This window comes from Polypterus senegalus, chromosome 2 (assembly GCF_016835505.1).
Source record: "Polypterus senegalus isolate Bchr_013 chromosome 2, ASM1683550v1, whole genome shotgun sequence".
Lineage (NCBI taxonomy): Eukaryota > Metazoa > Chordata > Cladistia > Polypteriformes > Polypteridae > Polypterus > Polypterus senegalus.
Window position 1 is genome coordinate 187,636,490 of NC_053155.1, and position 22,495 is coordinate 187,658,984.

The window sequence follows — 22,495 nt, forward strand, 5'->3', positions numbered from 1 at the left end:
TTATTTCTGTAAAAATTGGCCTCTGGCTTTCTAGCCACGGACTCACTATACCACAGGGGTCAATTTGGGATTGGTTAACCTAACCTACGCATCTTTGGGTAAGTGGGAGACTACCTGGAGTACCCAATGGAATGGAAGAAGGTGCAGACTCCACACAAAGACTGGAAATGGGGTATCTTTATCAGTTAGCAATAAATATAGGCTATGAAATCAGGAAACAGAAAAAACATTCATCATATCTGGCATAAAATATGTAGATCCAGGCAAATGCAATTACAATCAGTTTCCATTTTATATTTTTAAGTATTTTAAAATATATTCATAAGGAATTCACAAAACATTCAGCATAATACTCCAAAATTAAATGAATTAATTCCTTTACATAATACTGCATAAAAAATAAAATCAACAAGGTACTCGCAACTCGTATTAAGTTGACGATTAAGCACTTAAACTAAAGTGCCACTGGCTGGTGGCATTACTGCCTCAAAGAAATAGCGTCCTGCATTTGAATCTGTCAGAGATGGCTGGGGAGGCAACCCGGCTGGGATGTCCAGGAGGACCAGAGGAGGGCTTGCGCCTTCCCCAGACCATGTAGGAGCGACTAATGGTTGCTTTGAGGACCACAGGTAGGGAGCTTGCCCCCTGTGCCTTTGCAGCCCTGGACCTCAGCACTTCCGCCACAGCTGGAAGTGCTGGGGGGAAGAGGAGCAGGGACACCCGGAGTGCTTCCAAGGACACAGCCGGCACTTCCGCCACATTGGGGTGTGTCGGTGGGAGATTGCCGGGAGACACCTGGAGCACATCTGTGTGTGGATAAAAGGGGCCGTCTCCCTTCATTCAAGGATGGAGTCGGGTGAGGAGAGGACGAAGCAGGAGAAGAGAGAGAGGAGGCAGCCTGAAGAGTAAAGGCAAAGAGTGTGAGAGGCCTCGACTTTGGGGAAGTCTTGGGGTTTGTGTGGCACTTGTTGACTTTTGTATATAGTGTGGACTGTGAATAAACGTGTGGTGGTGTTTCAAAACATGTCTGCCTGTCTGTGTCCGGGGCTTAGTCCACAAATCCTACACCCAGTCATTATCCATGTGGAGTTTGCACGCTCCTCCTCATCTGTGTTAAAAATTGTTCAGTGATTTCACATTGTCCCAGTGTGAGTATAGGTGTGTTTGAGTGGACCCTGCAATGGACTGATAAGTTGCATGGGGGTTTTGCGCACCTAAACTAGACTGGATTAAATGGGTTAAGGAAAAATTAGGAAACGTGACATTTGTGATGTTAAACTCTTTTGGCATGCTAAGCGAAGAAAAAGGAAAGTTAGCTATTTCTTGTTATAATACTGAAAGACAAAATAGCCAAAATTCATGAACAGCCTCAAAGCAGACAAAAACCTGACCAGAACCTCACTGATATGTCACAGGAACAGACAGGCTGGCCTCAAACTTAAAAGGAAGGCTTCAAAGCTTCTGTTGGGAAAAAAGTACACAAAAATGTCCTTCAAGGGAGAGGATGACTGTAAACCTTCTGGCTTGAAACACAAAACAAAACAATGTTCTGAAATATTAAAGAATGTATTAAATAAACCAGGAAAGCATAACAGCAATGCTAGTGACAGAGGTAAAACTATGGCAAAAATGTTTGCCAATTAAAGGCTTATTGTTACATTTCAGCCAAGGTTCCTCCCCTGGTTTGGGTTCAGATGTCATACTTTTGCCTTTTATGTTAATTTTTGTATGCTATCGATGTTTATTATTTAGTTTATTGGGGTACAAAGCTGGCACAACCCAGTTTATTGGCAGTGATGCACAAAACAAAAATCAAGGCTTATACTCATCGAATGTTCACTAACTAAGGACTTTGAGAACTCCTCCTACATTGCCGTCCAAAAAATGCCATTCACTTTTGTTATATTGACCACCTGGTGATGGCTCTGAGCTGTGGAGGGAAAAAGAGACAAAGTTAATAACAGACAGACATTCTTGCGTGATGGTAGAGGAAACAGCCTTGCTGTTTATTATAGACTCAAACAATGAGTGCCTTCTAGGTATAAATAGTGTGGCACTCCATCTCAGAGCCCACTCACACAACTGGTGGCCAATTTGGGATTAGTTAACCCTAACCTGCAGAACTTTGAGAGTGTGACAAACAACCTGGAGGACCCAGTGGAATGGGAGAAGGTGTAGACTCCACACTGACAAAGATTGGGCATGGGGTATCATTATCAGTTAGCAATAAACATTCTTAATATGAAGTCAGTCGTCTCTGTGGCTGCTTGGTAGCCTACAAAAAGAGAACTTTGAATACACATTAAAGGGCTGATTTACATGTTTAGGCTTTGTGAGAACCGATATTGAAACTCTGTGGAAGTAAAAGGTGATGTCAGTGAATTGTCTTCCATGTCTTGTTTACTGCAGAATTGCGTACAGAAGTTTTCAGTTATTTTACTGCGAGTCTTTACAACATTATCCAATGGCTATGAAAGAAGAAAACAGAAAAACATATGAAGCATAAAATGTGCAGAAAATGCCTTTACAATCACTTCACATTTTATATAATCTTAAGTATTTTTAAATATATTGATTAAGGAATTCATAAAACATTTAGTTTTATACTCTACTATTCTTGTTAATTTTATTCACTTATAAACATTTTTTACATATTATTTTTGATTTTGATATGTTTATTAATATTGGTATTTTTAATCATCTTGTTGGTGATGTCATCATGGTGCCATTCTGTATTTACGATCTTTCTGTGAAATGTTTCTGTTAGAAAAGGGGTTTACAGAAGATTGACGGCGGCATTGTATGAAGTTGTGACAATTAGGTAAGATGGCATTTTAAATAAAAACAAAGAAGAAGACTTTACGACAGTCTAAAGTATTTAGGGAAAGGACTACAGTAAAAAGGACTTTTGAGCAATGTGGTGGACGGCCAGCAACTCAACCCAGCCGCCCAAAAAATAGAAGGATGGGGGAAGACAGCAATTTTGGGACACTGCCTCCCCCAGGACGGTAGATGGCGATTTCCCTGCAGCATAGCAATACACTGGATTTATACAGGGCATCATGGGATGTTGTGTTCGGCTTCACAGCCCTGCTGGGTAAAGTGGGTGCCGCAAATTCTCCATCTGACCCTGAATTGCTGGCAAATCACGTGAACGGAAGAAGAGAAAAGGAATTGTGTGCTGTATTATATTTACTTGTGTTTATCGTGGTTGTGGTGCTTTGGGCACCGTGTTCAAGAAGACAAAGTATTAAATATCTTCCTGGTGCTTTTAACCTGTATCCAGTGTATCTGTCTGTTGGGGCTACAGGGGTGAAAGCGACCGATAGCATCTTACAGCATGTTAGTTATTCTGACATGTGAGTTTGGGTTTGTGGTTTGGCTTATGGAAATTGTGCTTCTTGGTTTTGACCTTGACCAGTTTCTTAACTATTCCAAGTAGTGACGAGAAAACAGGTAAGTTCTGATTTGCATAAAGTTTAGTTAAACTAATAATAAATAGTATTTTTGCAGGTTTTTTCACAACTGCAAAATGTGAAATGCAAAATAAATATTTTTTTTACGTGGAAAACAAGGAGTTTTTCTTCCAAAAGCCCCTTTCACACTTCTGCGTTCACCTGAGTTCTTTTCTGTAGCTGCATAAAGGATGTAATTTGTACTCACAGAATCAGTTCTGTTTGTGCAAAACGTTTTGTTTTTAAATGTGACTGCGTATTTTCCATATAAAAACACACCAAATGAACCATCATACACATTACTGTGTTTTCTCCACCAGAAAACATAGTACAAAGGAAACTGTCTCTGCCAAATCCCGACCACTGTTATCTAGCAACCACTCTATCCTAGTTGAGGATTTGCACACTTCCAGGGATTTTCTTTATCATGTGTGTTCTTTATGTGTATACTAAACAACAAGCAGATGCATGCAGAATTAATACATGAAAAAGCTTCCAGAGAGGAAATAAACACCTTTCTTCTAAATAACAGGAATTCTGCTGGAAATGAATGGGCAATTTATTGCACAAATTTTTGTGAGGCAAAACACTGAGCTTCACTGTAAATTCATTCCTGTATGAGTCATTTCACTCACGACTAACTCCTTGTTTTGCCCTTTGTGACTTTATTTAAAGCTGTTTACAAACTTACTGTAACTCAGGGGAGCCTGGACACCAAAAGTCCCAACACAGTTCTGGGTTCAAATACAATTTTTTGTTTATTAAACACAGTAAGATCAAAAATGAATAAGTTCCATTTTTACAACCACAGATAATACACTACTCTCTTCCCTCCTTTTATTCCTTTAGGTGAGTGTTGCATTCTGCCTCTTGATTCTGACTCACCTGGATAAGGTCAAGCAGCTTCTTTTATGTTGAATCCGAGAGTACTTTCAGTGCCATAGCACTGAATGGTGGAAGCCCTTCCAGGTCATGTGGAAGCCCCATGAAATAGGGAGTTTTTCTCCCTGCAACGCCCTCTTGAGTCACCCAAGGACCCCGACAAGCTTGTCCCTCAAGATTATGAATCCCCTGGATCTATGTGGGTTTCCCTACTGAGTCCTTGCTAGAGGAGTACTGCCATCTATTGTTCTTGGGGAGGAATTGTTCCAGATAGATGCTCACACCTTGTCCATTCACTACGGCCTCCTGGGCCAGGAAAGGCACCATCAATCTGGCTGGGATGCCTGCCCATCCATTTTGTCACCTAAAAAGCTTAATGCTGAAATTATTCCTTAAGTGGTAGCTGACAAAGTACCTTATGTGTTATTCAATATCATATTCATATAAATACATTCAATTCACAACATCTAATTTAGACAATCAAACAAACTTTATTGTTTTTTGCACTACAGCAGTATAGAAGCAAATTAGATAACTGCATCAGTCAACTTAACATTTCAGGCAACACAATACCGGAAGTAAAAAAAAATGTGAACAAAATCAGAAGGTTTAAATGTGATGGGGGATTTTCTACAACTTTGGGAACAGAGAGGAAAATCAGAGAGCAGCAGCTTTGCACGTTCTTAGTAATGGCATCATCAGAGAACCAGGGGCCTCATGTATAAACGTTGTGTACGCACAAAAATGTTGTGTACTCCCATTTCCACACTCAAATCGCGATGTATAAAACGTAAACTTGGTGTAAAGCCACGCACCTTTTCACGCTAGTTCAAACCCAGATGTACGCAAGTTCTCCGCTCGGCTTTGCAAACTGGCGGCACCAAGCATTAAAGCAGTGTTTTTGTTCCAGTGTGGTTTTCCTTTCTTTTTTAGATCCACATTCCTGACACGGCTTTATCATATACACTAAAATTAACCATATATTGTTTATTAGTTTAACGCATCTGATTGTAATTAACCTGTAACAATATAATGGTCCAGGGAATAGCCAAAGTATTACAAATACCATAGCTGCTTTGGCGTTGTTACTCTCACTGCACCTTCTTCTTTTTCTGTCAGCTGCTCCCGTTAGGGGTTGCCACAGCAGATCATCTTTTTCCATATTACTCTCACTGCACCACTCAGAGTATTTATATCACTATATCTGGGTGTGGAATCACAACTCTACAGCAGCTGATTGAAAAGAAAATTATTGGTATACAGCATCTAGCACATGCTGCCTATTTGAACTGCTCCCATACAGCAAACACTTCCGAGCCTTTCTTGTACTGACCTTGCAGTTCAGAAACAGTTTAATCCCAAGAACTATAAACTCACTCAATCAGTCCATCAAGTGCTCTTTGTAGAACTGTATGTACTTATAAGTACAATTACCTCACTGTAAACGTGCGATACAGTTAAAATATTGCGCAACCTGCGAAACTTTATAAAGCGTGTATTTACATATGATGGCAATATCATTTTTAAGGTGAAATGCAGCAAAATATATTTATTTCATTATACAGATAAAATCTGTATTTTTAATAATTAAACGTGTGGACATAGTGTCACAGCGCTAGCAAGGAGCTGGCGCCCTGTTCAGGGATTGTTCCTGCCTCACGCTGTATTCTTGCTGGGGCTGGCACAACACTGGAAGGATAGTATAATTAAACATGTACTATGAAGATATTTCAATGTTCCTTAAAGGTTTTGAAGAATCTGAGTTCTAAGCTTACAGATGGCTTAACATCTATTACCGAGCTGATTGTGTGGCGATTGGGTACTTGGAAAAAGAAAAGGAAGAACAGGAATTGGAGGATTATACATTTGAAAGAGACAGTACTGTTGCAATAAATTATTTCATCGAAAGCATCTTGTGTGAGGCAGGAACAATCTCTGGATGGGGCGCCAATTTGTCACTATCACTGTGCCACCATGTTCCCATATTTAATACATGCTTTAACTGATATGATATGAATACTGAAATATCAAGTATACATCTCAGTATTTAAGTTATTCAGAGAACTATAATATCATGAAATTAGTGGATTCTGCGTCCTGTCGGATGAAGAGAAAGCCTGTTTAAGAAGCATGTAGTGATTCACACACATACAGCACATAGAAGAACACATACAAAACAAAGCATTTAACATGCTACTTTAGTTACAATGGGATTCAAGAAACTAGTAAATTAAATGATTTTAAAATGAAGTTTATGATGTTCTACTTTATTGACAAAATAAACTACGTGATTAAAGTGGAAATTTCGAGATTAAAGTTGACATTTGAGCTTTTTTCCCACTGTGTCCCTATTTTTTTTTTCTTTTCTCTGTACCTTAACAAGCTTTCATATGACACTCAGACGGTGGACTATGACTCACCTTTTTACGGCGACTTTGATATCTGACAATTTCTTTTTTATTTCAGGCACTGTGTGACTTTGTCACTCGATCCCCTTCCTTTTGTTGTTTACACCACTATTTAAACCAACAAATACTACGTTTTTCCTTGCCTCCACTTGGTATTCCCTGAAGTTCTTCTATTTTCCCCTGTGCTTTTGCCATTGCCTTTACAAAGAACGCTGAGCTTAAGGGCTAGTTATATTGATTTGCATATTCAAAGAGGTGTAATATGGGAGGAGTTGGGGAGTGGCAGTAGGTGCGTGCACGTGCGTTACTTTTCACGCTGACTGGGATTTATGTAGCGATAGAAGGTGGAAGTTGGCGTACACGCAGATTTATGCATCTGGATTTTTTGTGCATACAAAAAGTTCTGCTTTTGTCCATACGCCATGTTTTAGTGTGAATTCTACACACGGCGTTATGCATGAATCCACAGGAGAGGCTGACTCTAAAGACTTAGCAGGTTTTGTACAGTGTGAAACTTCCCCAGAAGTATTGTACACACTAATATATTACCTGCAATCTAGTATGTATTTAGGAGGGTTTCAGCTTAATGTTAGCCACAGCTGTTTAGCAGTGAAAAGAGGGCTGCAGCATTTTGATTGATTGAAACAACATGGTGGCATAATCCAGCCTGGATTTTTTAGTGAGGTGAAACACTGAGCTTCTCTGTAAATTTGTCTGTGTCTAAATCATTTCACTCATTACTAATTCCTAGGTTTTCCCCTTATGACTACATTTCCTAGTCCACCTATACCAGGCAGTCACAGTTGCTTAATGACCAGCACAGTGTTTAAATTTAATTAGAATTAAACAGATACTCTGGATAATATTGAGAAGAAAAAGGCAAATTTTCTTTGTGAAGATGATACTACCATTAAAAATAACATTTAGGATATCAGACTTGAATTTCATCTATTTGAACTTAATCCATGTTTGCCTCCTTTAAATTAGTTTTGGTGTAGTGATTATGCAAATGTCAGTCCAGTCCATGTTTTTTAGCTGTTTATCCAGTTTATAATTGAAGTGAGTCAAAGTCTGTTTTTTCTGCACTCATTACAAGGTGGAAACCAAGTTGATTCCACCAACACTGTGCAGGGGTCATTTTCTAATAGAGTACTCTCAAACACATACCCACCTTCTGTGGTTATCTCCCTATGGCCAAAATGTATATAAAAACGTATTGAAATTCTGTTCTACTGTGGTTTTTGGGAAATATATTTGCACTTGAGTGTCAAATCAAAACAACGCATAAACAATGCCTAATATTATCATATACTGTATTTTTAATTAATGAAAAAAAAAATGACACAATATAAAATATGGTTGCCAGATATGCACATTTCGCTATAGTCTGTACAGATGATAATGAATGTTACACTTCTTTCACCATACACAGTCCATGAAATCAAAGTTAAATACATTAAGGGGTTATAGCACTGGTGTATCAAGCTCTTTCACTGGGCAGTGTAACTCCTGCATATCACTTATCCATTTCTGAAACCCACTTGTTTTAAGGCTACTTGTGCTATCCTACCAGTTTCGGACTAAGGCATGTGGCAACCCTAAATGGGATAGCAGACCTAAACACACACCCATGCATGGTGTCATAAATAAGTCTAATGCACAATTCTTTATTTTGAAGTACACTTAGAAAAATATATTCACGCAGTGGGAACATGTGCAAACTCCACAATGATAATAATAATTATACATTTTATTTATAGTGTAATTACAATACTTTGTGTTCATATTGCACCTTTTCCATACTCAAAGCCCTTTACACAAATTCAAAATGAACAGGAAATGTATAACATTGGATATAAATAATATCCGCATAAAACACTAAATAAAGATAAATACAAGAAAAACGTTTTAAATTAAAATAAGAGACAGCAGAAATACAAAAAATACAAAATATTACAAGAAAGCCTAGAACAAATGATATAATTTGTGATACAAATGGAAATCATCCTGAGCACCTGAACAGTGAGGGCAAACTGAAAGGTGGGTCAGAAAGTCAGGGTAAGTTAAAAGTCTTCCTGAAGAAATGAGTTTTTAGTTGTTTTTGTTTTAATATTGAATTGAGTCAGTTGATCTCATTAGTTTAGGGAAGTAAGTTTAGTTCCAAAATCTGAGTGCAAGAGAACTGAAGGCCCTTTCACTCATAGAGCACAAGTTAGTTTGTGACTCAACAAGATTGCCACAATTGGTGGACCTTTAGGGGCAGAGAGGATCAAAGTGATGGAGGAGAAAAATGATGTAGTCCAGCGCATACTCTTTGTACTGTATATAGGTTTATGGGTTATGAATAGAATTTTATACTTAATCCCACAAGACACAGGGAGCCAGTGAAGGTGAAGCAGGATGGATGTGATGTGTTTGCTGTTGTGGGTCTGTTGTAAGGACTCTTGCGGCAGAGTTTTGAACTAAATGCAGCTGTGATAGGTTCACCAGTCAGTAGTGTGTAGTTCATATGAGATGTAATATGAATGAGTGATCACAGGATATGTTACAGAGTTGGAAGAAAGAAAGTTTCTAAATGTGATTTATTTGGATAAAATAAGAAAGAGGGGCATCTAAAATTCAGATTAAATAGCCTGAAATCAAACAGATCACCAGGATCAGGTAATATGTAGGCTTGAGTACTGTGAACGATAGGGGGCGCTCTCGCTCCCTTGAACCCCTGTCCACGACTCCAGACACCAGGTAAAAGTCCTCAAATCGGCTTTATTTTTCTTCCACAGTGTACAAAGCACACTCTCCTCCACAATACTCATATAACTCACAATAATACTCAATAATAAACAATAAACCAATCCTCCAGCTCCCAGACGCGTTGCCACCCTTCCACCCAGCTCAGCTCGTTGTCTGGGAGTTCCCATAGTCCTTTTATAATCCCTGACCCGGAAGTGTTTCTGCCCAATAGTCCACAAGTCCTTTTCCTTCGGGTCAGGGTAAATAGTCCCTTTCTTCAACCCGAAGTCCGTCGCTCTTCCTGTGACGAACTTCCGGGTCACAGGCACTGAAGAAGCCCTCGGTCCTCCCTGCAGCTCCCTCCTGTGGCCCCCACGGCATCCAGCAGGGCTTTGCATAAAAAACTCCAATGTCCATGATGCCCTGCTGGTCTTCTGGGGACCTCCTCGCTGCAAGGAGGGCTCCACCTGGCGGCTTGGGGTATTGGCGGGATAAATGGCCGCCATCCTTACAGTATTCCCCAGCGGCAATTATTATTCGAGCGGCCTGCCCCAGAGGGAAGTCTTCCTCCAAGAGGACGTCCTGGTTGAGCCTTGATTAAAACGAACATCTTGGTCCCTGGAGAACCTAGGGGGAATATTATTCCAAACTGACATCTTGTCCCCCTCTCTCCAAGGACAGTTCCGCCAAACATGGCCCAACCTTCGGCACCCGTAACACTGCCTCTGTCCTCCTGGTATTCTTCCCCTACGGGACTGAAAACAATAAGGAAACGTTAGGTCCGCCCCTTGTGCTGGGAGAGAAACCCCTGCCGCCTCTACGGTGCTTTCACTTTTCTGTCTCTTTTCTTTCTTGTCAGGAGACCCCGTTTTATCTTAGAGCCCTCCTGTTTAATCTGGGGCTTATATACAGTCTGGGTCTCTCTATTAAGTAAAGAGAGACCCTTTACTGTTTGCACCCCTTTACTTTATAAATTACGGCGGCGTCTTCAGAGCTGCCTCGCTCCGGAGTCAGCACTGTCTAGCTGCCCCGGATCGATTAGCCCTTCCGCCGACCACTTTCGGTTAACGTACCGACCTCTTTTGTAGGGTACGCCGTGTATTGGCACCCGCTACTTATTAAACGCGGGCCCGGATCACACCGCGTCCCTCTATTATATACGATACGGGTCTCGCTCACCTGTATCGCCGCATCATTCATTACGGAGGCTCCTCACCAAATCGCCGCACGTAGGCCCTCACCTTCTCCAACAGCTCTCTGGCTGCCGCTCCCAAATCCCCGACGATCTTTTCAATGGTCGTCAGGACCTGTAAGATACTCGCTACGGGCTCGATTAGTTTTTCGAGCTCCCGCAAGTTAATATAATTATTTATTTCGACCGGCAGAACACTCACTTCCTCGTTCGTGTTACCTGCCGACCGGGAGCCAATGAGCACGCCCGCTTCAGGCACGTGCTCTGACGAGTCTCGCAGAGGCTTCTGGGACTTGGAGTTCTCGGAGGGTCAAGTTGCCTTCTTCGGCGAACTGCGGTCTGTCTTTAAGACTTTAGCGACATCCCGATCAGCTACTTCCCGACCCTCCTTACCTTCTTGTGGTTTGAGCGATGCCTCGCTCGCCTCCCCCTTCCCCTTCGGAAAGACCAAGTCCGTTTCTTCGGGCTTGAAGGTGCAAACAGCAGGACGGGAGCTCCTCCTTCCCAGACTGCACCGGGTTTGCTACCGTGTCCCTTGTCGGCTGCCATCATGCGGAAGTCGATTTCTAGGTGCTCTGGCTTCGACAAGAGAAGGCCGTCGTCTTCGGGGCAGTCTCCTTTTCCCCTCGGAGCCTCCAGGTGGTCATCTCCAAGGTACATGCACGGGACAAGGTGAGAAACAATAAAAGGATTTTTAAAGTCGTTCCCGGCACGTACCTTAGAGGGATCGTTGCTTCCTGGAGGTTTCTCCGGACTTGTAAGGCCTCTCCTTAACTCCTCCCGAGCGTCAGCCATTGCACCTACGGCACTCCCGCTGGCGTTGTCGCTTTGCTTGCCCTTCTTCTTTCCCATTTTGGACTCAGTTTTTTCGGGTTTTGGCGATGCTGTGGTGATTCCTGATTCTGCAGTCTTCTCAGGGTTCGTTTCCCACAGAAATTTTTGATTCAGGTCCTCTGCAAACGATGCTAGAGTATCCTGCCGACTACGCCACTGTGAACGATAGGGGGCGCTCTCGCTCCCTTGAACCCCTGTCCACGACTCCAGACACCAGGTAAAAGTCCTCAAATCGACTTTATTTTTCTTCCACAGTGTACAAAGCACACTCTCCTCCACAATACTCATATAACTCACAATAATACTCAATAATAAACAATAAACCAATCCTCCAGCTCCCAGACGCGTTGCCACCCTTCCACCCAGCTCAGCTCGTTGTCTGGGAGTTCCCATAGTCCTTTTATAATCCCTGACCCGGAAGTGTTTCTGCCCAATAGTCCACAAGTCCTTTTCCCTTCCGGTCAGGGTAAATAGTCCCTTTCTTCAACCCGGAAGTCCGTCGCTCTTCCTGTGACGAACTTCCGGGTCACAGGGCACGAAGAAGCCCTCGGTCCTCCCTGCAGCTCCCTCCTGTGGCCCCCACGGCATCCAGCAGGGCTTTGCATAAAAAACTCCAATGTCCATGATGCCCTGCTGGTCTTCTGGGGACCTCCTCGCTGCAAGGAGGGCTCCACCTGGCGGCTTGGGGGTATTGGCCGGGATAAATGGCCGGCCATCCATTACAGTACTTAAGGAGATTAGTGAATGTAAACCCTTTTTTAAATGACACCTAATTTTTGGAGGTCACTGTGCACTGATGAAGTTCTGAAGGCCTGGAAAAATGGCAAATATTATCCTATTATATAAAAAGGGTGATCAGGCAGATCCAAGAAACTATAGGACACTAAACATAGCATGCATCACAGGTAAATTAATGGAAGAAACTATTAAGGATAAGATTGAGCAACACATGGCAAAAACAGGAGTTTTACTAAACAGTCAGCATGGGTTCAGATGTTTTACTAATATGCTGGAGAGATGTTTTACTAATATGCACATAGTAGATGAGTTATAAGGAAAGATTAAAAGAGAATTGTGGAAAATTCCCTCAAAGCTGACTTTGGAAAACAACGCCAACTCTTTATCGTTCATAGATTTACACTCTGTGCATAGTCTATGAATTGATGCCTCTCTGCAAGCTTTTAAGTGGATTGGTCCAGACTGGGAGATGTTTTATGTGACATCACTGTTCTTTTAAATTGAGTTCTTCCTGGTTAGAAACAAAAAGGAAGACAACTAACTTACTGTGTTACTCCCAAACGTTACTTTGGAAATTAATACATATTTTCATCTCTATTTAGACTATAAGCACTGATAATACACTACTTTGAAATTCAAATCATTCCACTTACTGATAGAACTTCAGGAAAACAAGTATGTTATAAGGTTTAACAATACTTCAACTACTTTCCAAGTAGTTTATCTCCAGATTGCATCCACTGCCATCCAACATGACACTGGGACCTCTCTTGAAAACAATTTAAGTGTTATAGTTGGTTTTTGTGTTATTTTGTGTTGTTATTTAAATTGCTAAGGAATGTAGTACAATAACACAGTGGTTTAGCAGTGCTTCCTTACAGTTGTAGCTCATTTTACGTTCACATGTTCTGATTTTCTGTGGATACTCAGATTTTCTTTCATATTACAGGCAGTGCATGTTAGGGTAATGAGGCATTTCAAGAGCAGTTAGGTGTTTCCTTGCTGTTACTATAACAGACTAAGGAATATAAACTTTCTTAGTCTTGAGAAGAGAAGAGAAGGCTGCTTGGAGACCTACTGTAATCTAGGTCTTCAAAAAGGTATTGATGAAATCAATACAGTACATCAGAATTCTTTCAACAGAATACTGAATGAAATACTTCAGGACATTATGGGGTAATGTATTTAAGGCAGAAGCCAAGCAACACTTCTACGCACAAATAACTGTAAGAATGTGGAAGAAACTACTTAGCCAGCTGAAATGTAAACTTAGAAAAACTTTTAAAAGGTTGCAGGAGATATTGGAGAAGACAGAAAACTTAGCCTTACTTAGCCTATCTTAGCCTAACTTTTACCTGATGTGTATATATTTTCTGTTTGTTTGTGTATGTATTTGACTTTTATGCCTTTGATAAACTCAACTAAGCATAGTAAAGAGTACACATTTCATTCCAAAATATCCAGACCTCTCCAAGCTACAGACCTTACCAGAATCACTTTAAATATACAGCAGCCACTAACATTTTTTGTTATGTTTGTCTTTGTGCCTCACTGTATCGGACACTATGTTTGTTTTCGTCCATAAGAAATATGTTCCAAACATGTTCAGTGTTCTTCAAAGAATTTGATGTTACTCATTTTTAATTCACTTTAGTACATAAATACATTTGATTGTCTGTGTAGTTGCAGTTTTGTTGCAATGTACCTTTCCAAAGAAGAATCAGCATGAAAAATCTCTATAGGGTATTGTTGTGATGTGAGATTTTACATATAACTTGATAAATGTTTTGTATGTCTTTATTTATAATTTAGGCAAACCAATGTAATTTAGTGGTACCTTGGTGAGAGGCATTCTTGTTTATTCCCCCCATGTTTACGACTTTTCTTTGTAATTTTACGACAGGATTTGGGGGATGTGTCTTAAACCAGTTTGATGAGCATTTCTTTGCTAAAGTCTTTTCCCCCATCCCCCACACAAAGCCAGGTTAGTGTAATATATGGTCTTGGGGGGGCAGGAGATAAGATGTTCTATTTCACCCATTGGTCTGAGGTATGGCTGTTTGGAATTGGCTTGTCTCAGAGGCCTTCAAGTACCATGATATCCTATTGGCTGTAGGAATTGGAGAAAACCTATAAATTTGCTTGCTCAACCACATTCTCTCTCTCTAACCAACATATGATGAAGAAGCATCTCTCTTGCTAACCTGTGATGATGAAGACAACACAATGAAGAGCACAGCTCAGCAGCCATATTGAACAGACATGTGGCTGAAAGCTGAGCACCAACGATGCCTTAACTAGAGACATTTTAAGTAACTGCAAGTCTGTGTGCCACCTGAATTACACATCACCATTTTATCAGGTTGTATGGTTGCCAATATTCAAATGTACTTTGCATTTTGTTATTATTTATGAATATTATCAGTAATACATTATTTTATGTGTAACTTAACTCCTGCTTGTCTTTTACTACATCTAATTGCCTGAGGTTATAGATATAGAAGGGAAGGTGGGGATAAGTTATATACAGTGGTAAGTCTGTGAGATTAGGTATTCTAAGGCTACATATTAATAATACAATAGGGACAGTAGAGCAATATATATTACTCTACCAAGATAAAACAATTGGCGTGTCGGCAGGATTTTGGGGTAACCAAGTTTTGCACCCTGTTTGCAAATACTGTTTTGATGTATGTGTTTGTTTATGTATGTGAATTTTAGGGCACCCAGTGTACAAATGCGGTGGAAGTAAAACATTGTTTGGTTGCTGAATGGAATATAACCAACAAAGTGTAGAGACTTCATGTGTGTCACAAGGACACCCGCATGTTTGTTAGTGCTGGTGGTAGTGAGTCCCTAATTAAAGTGCTAGGGAGTGGTGAAAGATGCATGTCATTCATACGGCATTTAAGTGGTTAAAGTGCTAGGGAGTGATGGGACATGCATTCGTCATTCATACGGTACTTATTCGTTTAGAATCTTTGTGTATGTATGTGTATGTTTGCTTACAGGGGCAAAAGTAGGCCAACCCATAACGAATTTGGCAAATTGTATTAGAGTAAATTGTAGACTTAGAAATGCCTAAGTTCATTTTAAAGTCAGCCATCTTCCAGTGGAGTGGCAGAGGCAAGCAGGCTAAAGCTAGGAAACCTGTAGTTCAGGTAGAGAAAGCAGAAGCTGAGCTGAGTGTGCCACAAAATGGAAGGGGCTGGAAGGATTAAAAGCAAGAAAACAGAGATCAGGTTTAAAGAAGACAGCTGCTGTTATAAGAGGTTTACTAGCTTGTATTATTGGTAATAAGGAAGATCATGATAAGGAAGAAAATAGCAAAGTGAATGAAAGTGAAAGTTATGGAATGTTGAGTGAGAGTTTTGAAAGATGTAACAGTTGGTGTGATAATTGTGAAGTGTTAGCATGTAGAACATCCGCTGCTAAAGTAGAAAGCAGTGAAAGAAGTGGAAACAAAGAGAGAAAACCACCCATGGTAAAAGTTAGGGCAACAGTAACCAGATCGGACTGGAACTCTAAAACATGGGTGGGTGACTTACATGAGACAGATGAGTGCTCAGATAAAGAGTGGGAATGTGAGTGTGAGGAAAAGGAGAGAGATGAAAGGAAGGAAAACAGCAAGGGTGTTTTCTTCCTTTATTCTCCACTGCACCACAATGTCAAGTAATTCTGAGGCCTGTCCAGTATTTAAAGAGCATGCTACACTGATAGATATTTCACCACTGTTAGGAAAGGTAACCAGTGCTGCATTGAAATTTGATTTAGGACAAAGAGATCAGATAGAAGGCAGAGGAGCTGGTGAGTGTGAATGGCAATTGTTGACTAGAGGGCATGAACTGGATATTGGCATATTGGTACTGAGTAAAGAAAGTGTGGAATTTAAACAAGAACAATGGAAATGAAAGGAATTCAAGTGCTTGTGTGTGAAAGGTCTGAATGTGCTAGTGCAAGAATGGCTGAGTTGGAAAGAAAGTGCACCAGTTTAGGAGTTGGTTTGAATGAAACAGGACAAGCCAAAGAACAAAGGATGGGGGATGGTGCAGCAGGAAGCTCAGCTAGCAAGCCAGGAATGCACAGGGGTGTGAGGGTCCTAACAGCTGTGCTAGGGCCAGCAGTAATTAAAAAGCACACACACTTAGGTTCAGTAATTCGAAACCTGACTGACCAGTTGTTCAAAAAGACAGCCTATGAATCTCCATGCAATAAAATGGAGAAAAGTGAGTTGGTCTTTAGTAAAAACACAGGTCAGTTTTAGAGATGCTGGATTTAGCACTTGGATTCTGGAGAGGCTTCAGCCCACACTTTCAGGTAGCAGTTACCATACAATAAAAAAAGGACACACAGGCAATGAAAAAAAAATAGAAGGGTAGCGCAGGAAGACAGGAAAGGGAAAATAGTTATTTCTGTTTCAATTTTCTGGCCTTGTGCAATAGTGCTACTTCTATTGTAAGGTTTTTATGGACTTTGGTTTGGTGCAGGTAATAAATAGTGAAGGCAATTAGCAGAGTAAAATCCATGCAGGAGATCGGGTTACCATTGGCACATTGGAGTGGCGTGGCACTAGTGCCAAGCTGTTCCAATGAATGTCTGGAAGCAAAGTTTGAGTTTTGGCACCAGGTCGATGTGGTGTTATGGGTCCACAGCTCGTTGAGTAAAGGCCATTTTTTCGATGTGCTCATGGCTTAGTGAGGGGACATTGGGCCATAGTGGGCCGCGGGACGATCCGTAGGGTGTGGGCGTTTCTCACCTAGTGCACAGGTGAGGAACTGCCCACATTCATGATTGTCCCGTGACTAATGCTGCAGCTGCGGTGGCCCTCGTCATTTTAAAAAGAAGCACGAGTCGGTTTTAAAGGGGGGGGAAAAGAAATGGAGAGAGAAAAAAAGTGGAGAGAGAAAGGAAAGGAGAGGACAGAGGTTACCGGGAGCGGGAGAGGAAGCAGGTCGGTGAAAGAGAGAGAGAGAGCCGCGAAGAGCGAGCGGACGGGCGAGCGAATGAGTGCTCGTGGACAGCTGCGTGGAAGCTGGGTGTTAGGCCGACACCCAGGTGTTTGTGTTGATGTCGCTCCCGCTGAGCGATCATGTAGTGGGAGTGACCAGGGAAGGCGACTGGCCGCAGAGAGGCCATTGAAAGGCAGCAGAGGTCGGGAGACTTAGTGGTGGGAATCCCCAATGTGAGCGACCTGGTCGTTGGTTGGAAACCAAGTTCTCCGAGGCTGGGATGAGTGCCATACCGGAGCCAGGGTTCGGGAGGTCTCCAGTCTCATGCGTGTGTTTCAGGAGGGCAGCTGCGGAGAGCGTCTTGCCTGCTGCTTGGCCCAAACGGGATTAGCAGGTGAGACGCTAACAGAAGAGCACCGGATTTGTTGTTGGTTTTTAAGACTGCTTCCTGATCATTTTAACCTCTGGTTTTAAGGATTGTTTTTTTCTATTTATTGGTTTTACTCCACATTTTCATTTTGTGGATTATTTATTGAATGAACTGCACTATTTATGAACACTTGTTTTTGTTGGTTTTTAATAAAAGCACTGTTACACTTTCTACCTTCCCCTTGCTCAGTAATCTGCCTCCATTGACTAGCTCACTCGGTTACATTATCGACGGTGTTGGGTTCAAGTGCTTCAAACATCAAAGGGAGTGTGGAGCCAGAACCCACATCGTCACAGTCGACAGCCAAGAAAATGAGATGGACAGAAACTGCTTTGTCACCTTCCATTTTGCAGACCTGCCTACATAGTGGAATGAAAAAAAAAGAGGAAAAGACGGCAAAGACATGAAGAAGAACTGAAGGGACAGCAAGAAAAAGACAATTACTGGGGTTTAAGTGAGTAACCAGTCCACAAGTCATGCAATAATAGGACTAGTCACAACAGCTATAGTTTAAAAGGAAAGGTTTGTTCAATACTGCAGCAAATTTATATTCCAAGGGGTGGAAACTGAACAAACCAGTTAGGAATGCCAAAAATAAGGGGATTAATTTTGGGCTCATAAAGTATACATTCTGGGTGTTAATTAATTAAGTGGGATAATTAATATAATTAATAATATTAAGGAAAATGTATACTAAGAAAATTGGTGAACTTTTCAGGAAAGCAGGTGCAGCTGATACATTTGCAAGACATATGGGCTCCGATGTTTAGGTATAGTCTAATTGGGAAAATACGGAAGCCCTGCTGAGATTGTCGGCTGTGGTACAGGCACAGGACCAGTGGGCCAATTCTGAACCGAGGTGTTTAGCACAACGAGTATGCGTATGGTGAGCAAACAACTCTAGGGGTGGCCTACGGGGAATGATGAGAGTTGCATAGCTGTGCTGTCTCATGGTGGTGATGCCAGCCTATACTGGTAAAGGCTGATGGCAGTCAAGAGTTGCACCATGGGTAGGAAAGCACAAGAGGCAACTAAATCAACCCCAAATGTGTGCAGAGGGGCCACAAATGTTGGTTTGTGAACAGTTTATGCAGTGGCACATGTGCTCTCACTTGGGCAGAAGTGGTTGTATAAAGACATTGTACAAAACATTCATCGGGTGGTGTGTTGTGATGTGAGATTTTACATATAACTTGATAAATGTTGTGTATGTCTTTATTTATAATTTAGGCAAACCAATGTAATTTAGTGGTACCTTGGTGAGAGGCATTCTTGTTTATCCCCCCCATGTTTACGACTTTTCTTTGTAATTTTACGACAGGATTTGGGGGATGTGTCTTAAACCAGTTTGATGAGCATGTAATATATATTGCTCTACTGTCCCCTATTGTATTATTAATATGTAGCCTTAGAATGCCTAATCTCACAGACTTACCACTGTATATAACTTATCCCCACCTTCCCTTCTATATCTATAACCTCAGGCGATTAGATGTAGTAAAAAGACAAGCAGGAGTTAAGTTACACATAAAATAATGTATTACTGATAATATTCATAAATAATAACAAAATGCAAAGTGCATTTGAATATTGGCAACCATACAACCTGATAAAATGATGATGTGTAATTCAGGTGGCACACAGACTTGCAGTTACTTAAAATGTCTCTAGTTAAGGCATCGTTGGTGCTCAGCTTTCAGCCGCATGTCTGTTCAATATGGCTGCTGAGCTGTGCTCTTCATTGTGTTGTCTTCATCCTCACAGGTTAGCAAGAGATGCTTCTTTCATCATATGTTGGTGAGAGAGAGAGAATGTGGTTGAGCAAGTACATTTATAGATGTTCTCTCCAATTCCTAGAACCAATAGGACATCATGGTACTTAAAGGCCTCTGAGACAAGCCAATTCCAAACAGCCATATCTCAGACCAATGGGAGCAATAGTACATTTAACACCTGCAACCCCCCAAGACCATATGTTAAGCTAACTTGGCTTTGTGTGGGGGATCAAACTGGTTTAAGACACATCCCCCCAAATCCTGTCATCAAATTACAAAGAGACAGTCGTAAAAAGGGTTGGGGGTTGTGCAAACACGAATACCTCTCACCACTTGGTTTGCCTAAATTATAAATAAAGACATACAAAACATTTATCAAGTTATATGTAAAATCTCACATCACAACAGGTATTCCCACCATTGTTCACCACCATCCTGAAAAATCTCTTTCTGCACTTCTAAAAGGGTCAATGTTTGTGGTATGTTGTTTTTATAAACAGGAGTCTCACATATGGCCAAAAGTGTGCGAAGACTCCAAAAACAGCTACAAATCAGTTCAGGACCTTCACTAACCTGTACAAAAGAGGCTCACCCAAGGTTATCCAGTCCCCAGCTACTACCTTTGGGCTACTGCCTACACAGTCCTAATGTGAGGAGCTAGTTTTGAAAATTCAAAATACAAACAAATGCCCAGAAATATACCAACATGGCCCAAAAGGGAGAAAGTGACAATAAACCTCCGGCTTGTATATAAAAGCACAACGATATATAATTATAAAATGATAATTCAGTGACAAAAATACAACAAAAATACTCAAAAGAGTATAAAGGTAAATATGAAAAATCTAAGAAATCTAATTAAGAAATCCAATAAACCAGAAGAGTCAGATGTAAACCAATATTTACAAATGACTCTTAACAACACTTGACGATCTGGACTGAAAGAAACCTGCATCAGTAATGTCTGGGTGGCCCTGCCTTATGAGATTTGTATGATGCACAAGGAATGGAAGCCACTTTAAAGAAACAGTACATAATTAACAAATAATAAACAAACACAGCATGAATAACATAAAAATGTTAATACAAAAACAATAATAAAACAGAAATTATGGCTGTAATGCAACAATTATACAGACAGACATACAAATTATTTGTTCCTCAGAGAGAGGAACATTTGACATTTGGGTATCTGAACTGCTGTTTTAAATTAATGTACCAGCCATTTGCAAACTTAACAGTAGAGGTCCGCATTGCACTGGAGATCCTGTAGGAACCAAAAGGCCTGACAGAGTATACAGTAGATAATTATGGAACAACCTGTGTTTGAGAACGTTAGAATAATTGTGATGAGAACATGCCATTCATCTCAACATGCTCATCTGTGTTATTCATCTAGATTCCCCAAAATAACATCAAGTCGAGATTGAAAATCCCTTAAGTCCTACTCTCCATCACAAAACTTGGTAATGTATCCCTTGTGTATACATTCTTTTAGAAAACAATATGTTATAACTTAGCTTTAGCTAATCAAATGAACTTGATTTTGAACTTGAATTGATTAATGTCTTATTCCCTCAGTTTTACAATTGGCCAGACTTGTGAGTGTTGAATCCTGCTTTGTGAACAGAATGTTCTGTCTCCTTCTACCCTAAACTGGATTAAGTGGGTTTGAGAATTTTTTTTAATTTGTGGTTTTAATTACTAATTCAGCTCCTACTAGGCACAGGAATCAAACCCAGGACACTGCAACAATGAGGCTCCACCATTCTAAGCCTGATTCATGCTAATCAAGTATAAATGTTTGAAGAAAGAATGTTAATCAAAACAGTAAATGACTTGAGACTAGCAGCATGAAGTGGGTGGTGCAGGTTTTAGAGACATTTAGAAAGAGTTTTACTTTTAAACAGTAAAATGAGCGAACCCCCAGATGAAACATGAACGGCTAAAAAAAAAAAAAAAATGAGGGATTGTCTGAAAAAACTGGTTTTGTATTGAGAAAACATATCACTGCCTTGGGCAAACGAGTGGTAGGCATGAAATGAAACACTGGATGCTTGAGATGGCTTTCAAAGGTCATGTCACTTTTTTTCCATCACTTGAATATTTCTTGTAAGTAATTTTACAACTTGTGCTCTTCTCACTTTCCGCTGTCGCCCAAATACAATTGCTGTAACAAGAGTTCTATATCAATGCTTGAGGTGAATGCATATGTGTGTGTGTGTATGCTTTTCTTTAAATGGAACTCAAAAGCTCAATTTTAGAGCTTAGGAATTTGATTTAAAGAAAAAGGCTGCAATAAACATCCATCCATTCAAAAAATGGGCGCAAAGCAAGATTCAGAAATATTCAAACTTATGAACTTGTTTTATCTTAAAGTGTTAAAGTAAGCAAAGTTAGTGTTGTATTTTTGGCAAAGTGTAACTAAATAAAAATGTTTAAACAATAAATTAAACATGAATGCATTGTAAGTCATCTTCATTAACCCATGTTCCTAACCCTCTTTCTTCTGTACTTGTTCACTAAAGCCAGGGCTTGTCCCAGGAGTACTGGGCATAAGGCGGAAAGCAATCATTAGCAGAGCTGATTTATACACACATACACCCAAATACATATACCTTGGGTCATTTGAGAACTGCCAGGTAACTTGTCTAACTAATTTTTAAGACGTGGAAAGATACCAACCCAGACACAAGGTGAAAGTACAAACTTAATACCCACAATGATTGGGCAAAGTACTGATCCCAGTTTGGACACCTGCTTGGTTACATGGTACCTGGAGTTCAAAATAGCATCCCCTGGGTGCCGCCAGAGATGACTGCTAGGAGAAGACCTCCCTGTTTTGTAGAGCTTCCACCTGGCCTGGAAATGATTCCTCCATGCAATGCTGGTGCATCAGAACTAGTCCCTGGTCTAGCATAAAAAGAATCCTTGACTGTGTTTGTGCACTTGTGCACTTGTGTCTGGGGCTCTGGAGCACGCCTACTGGTCACATATGTATATTAACACACTGTATATATAAAGATTGTTTTGATTGCATAATTAGTTGCCACATTTACTCAAATTCATGATACAGTATAATTGATCCCAAGCACAGGGATC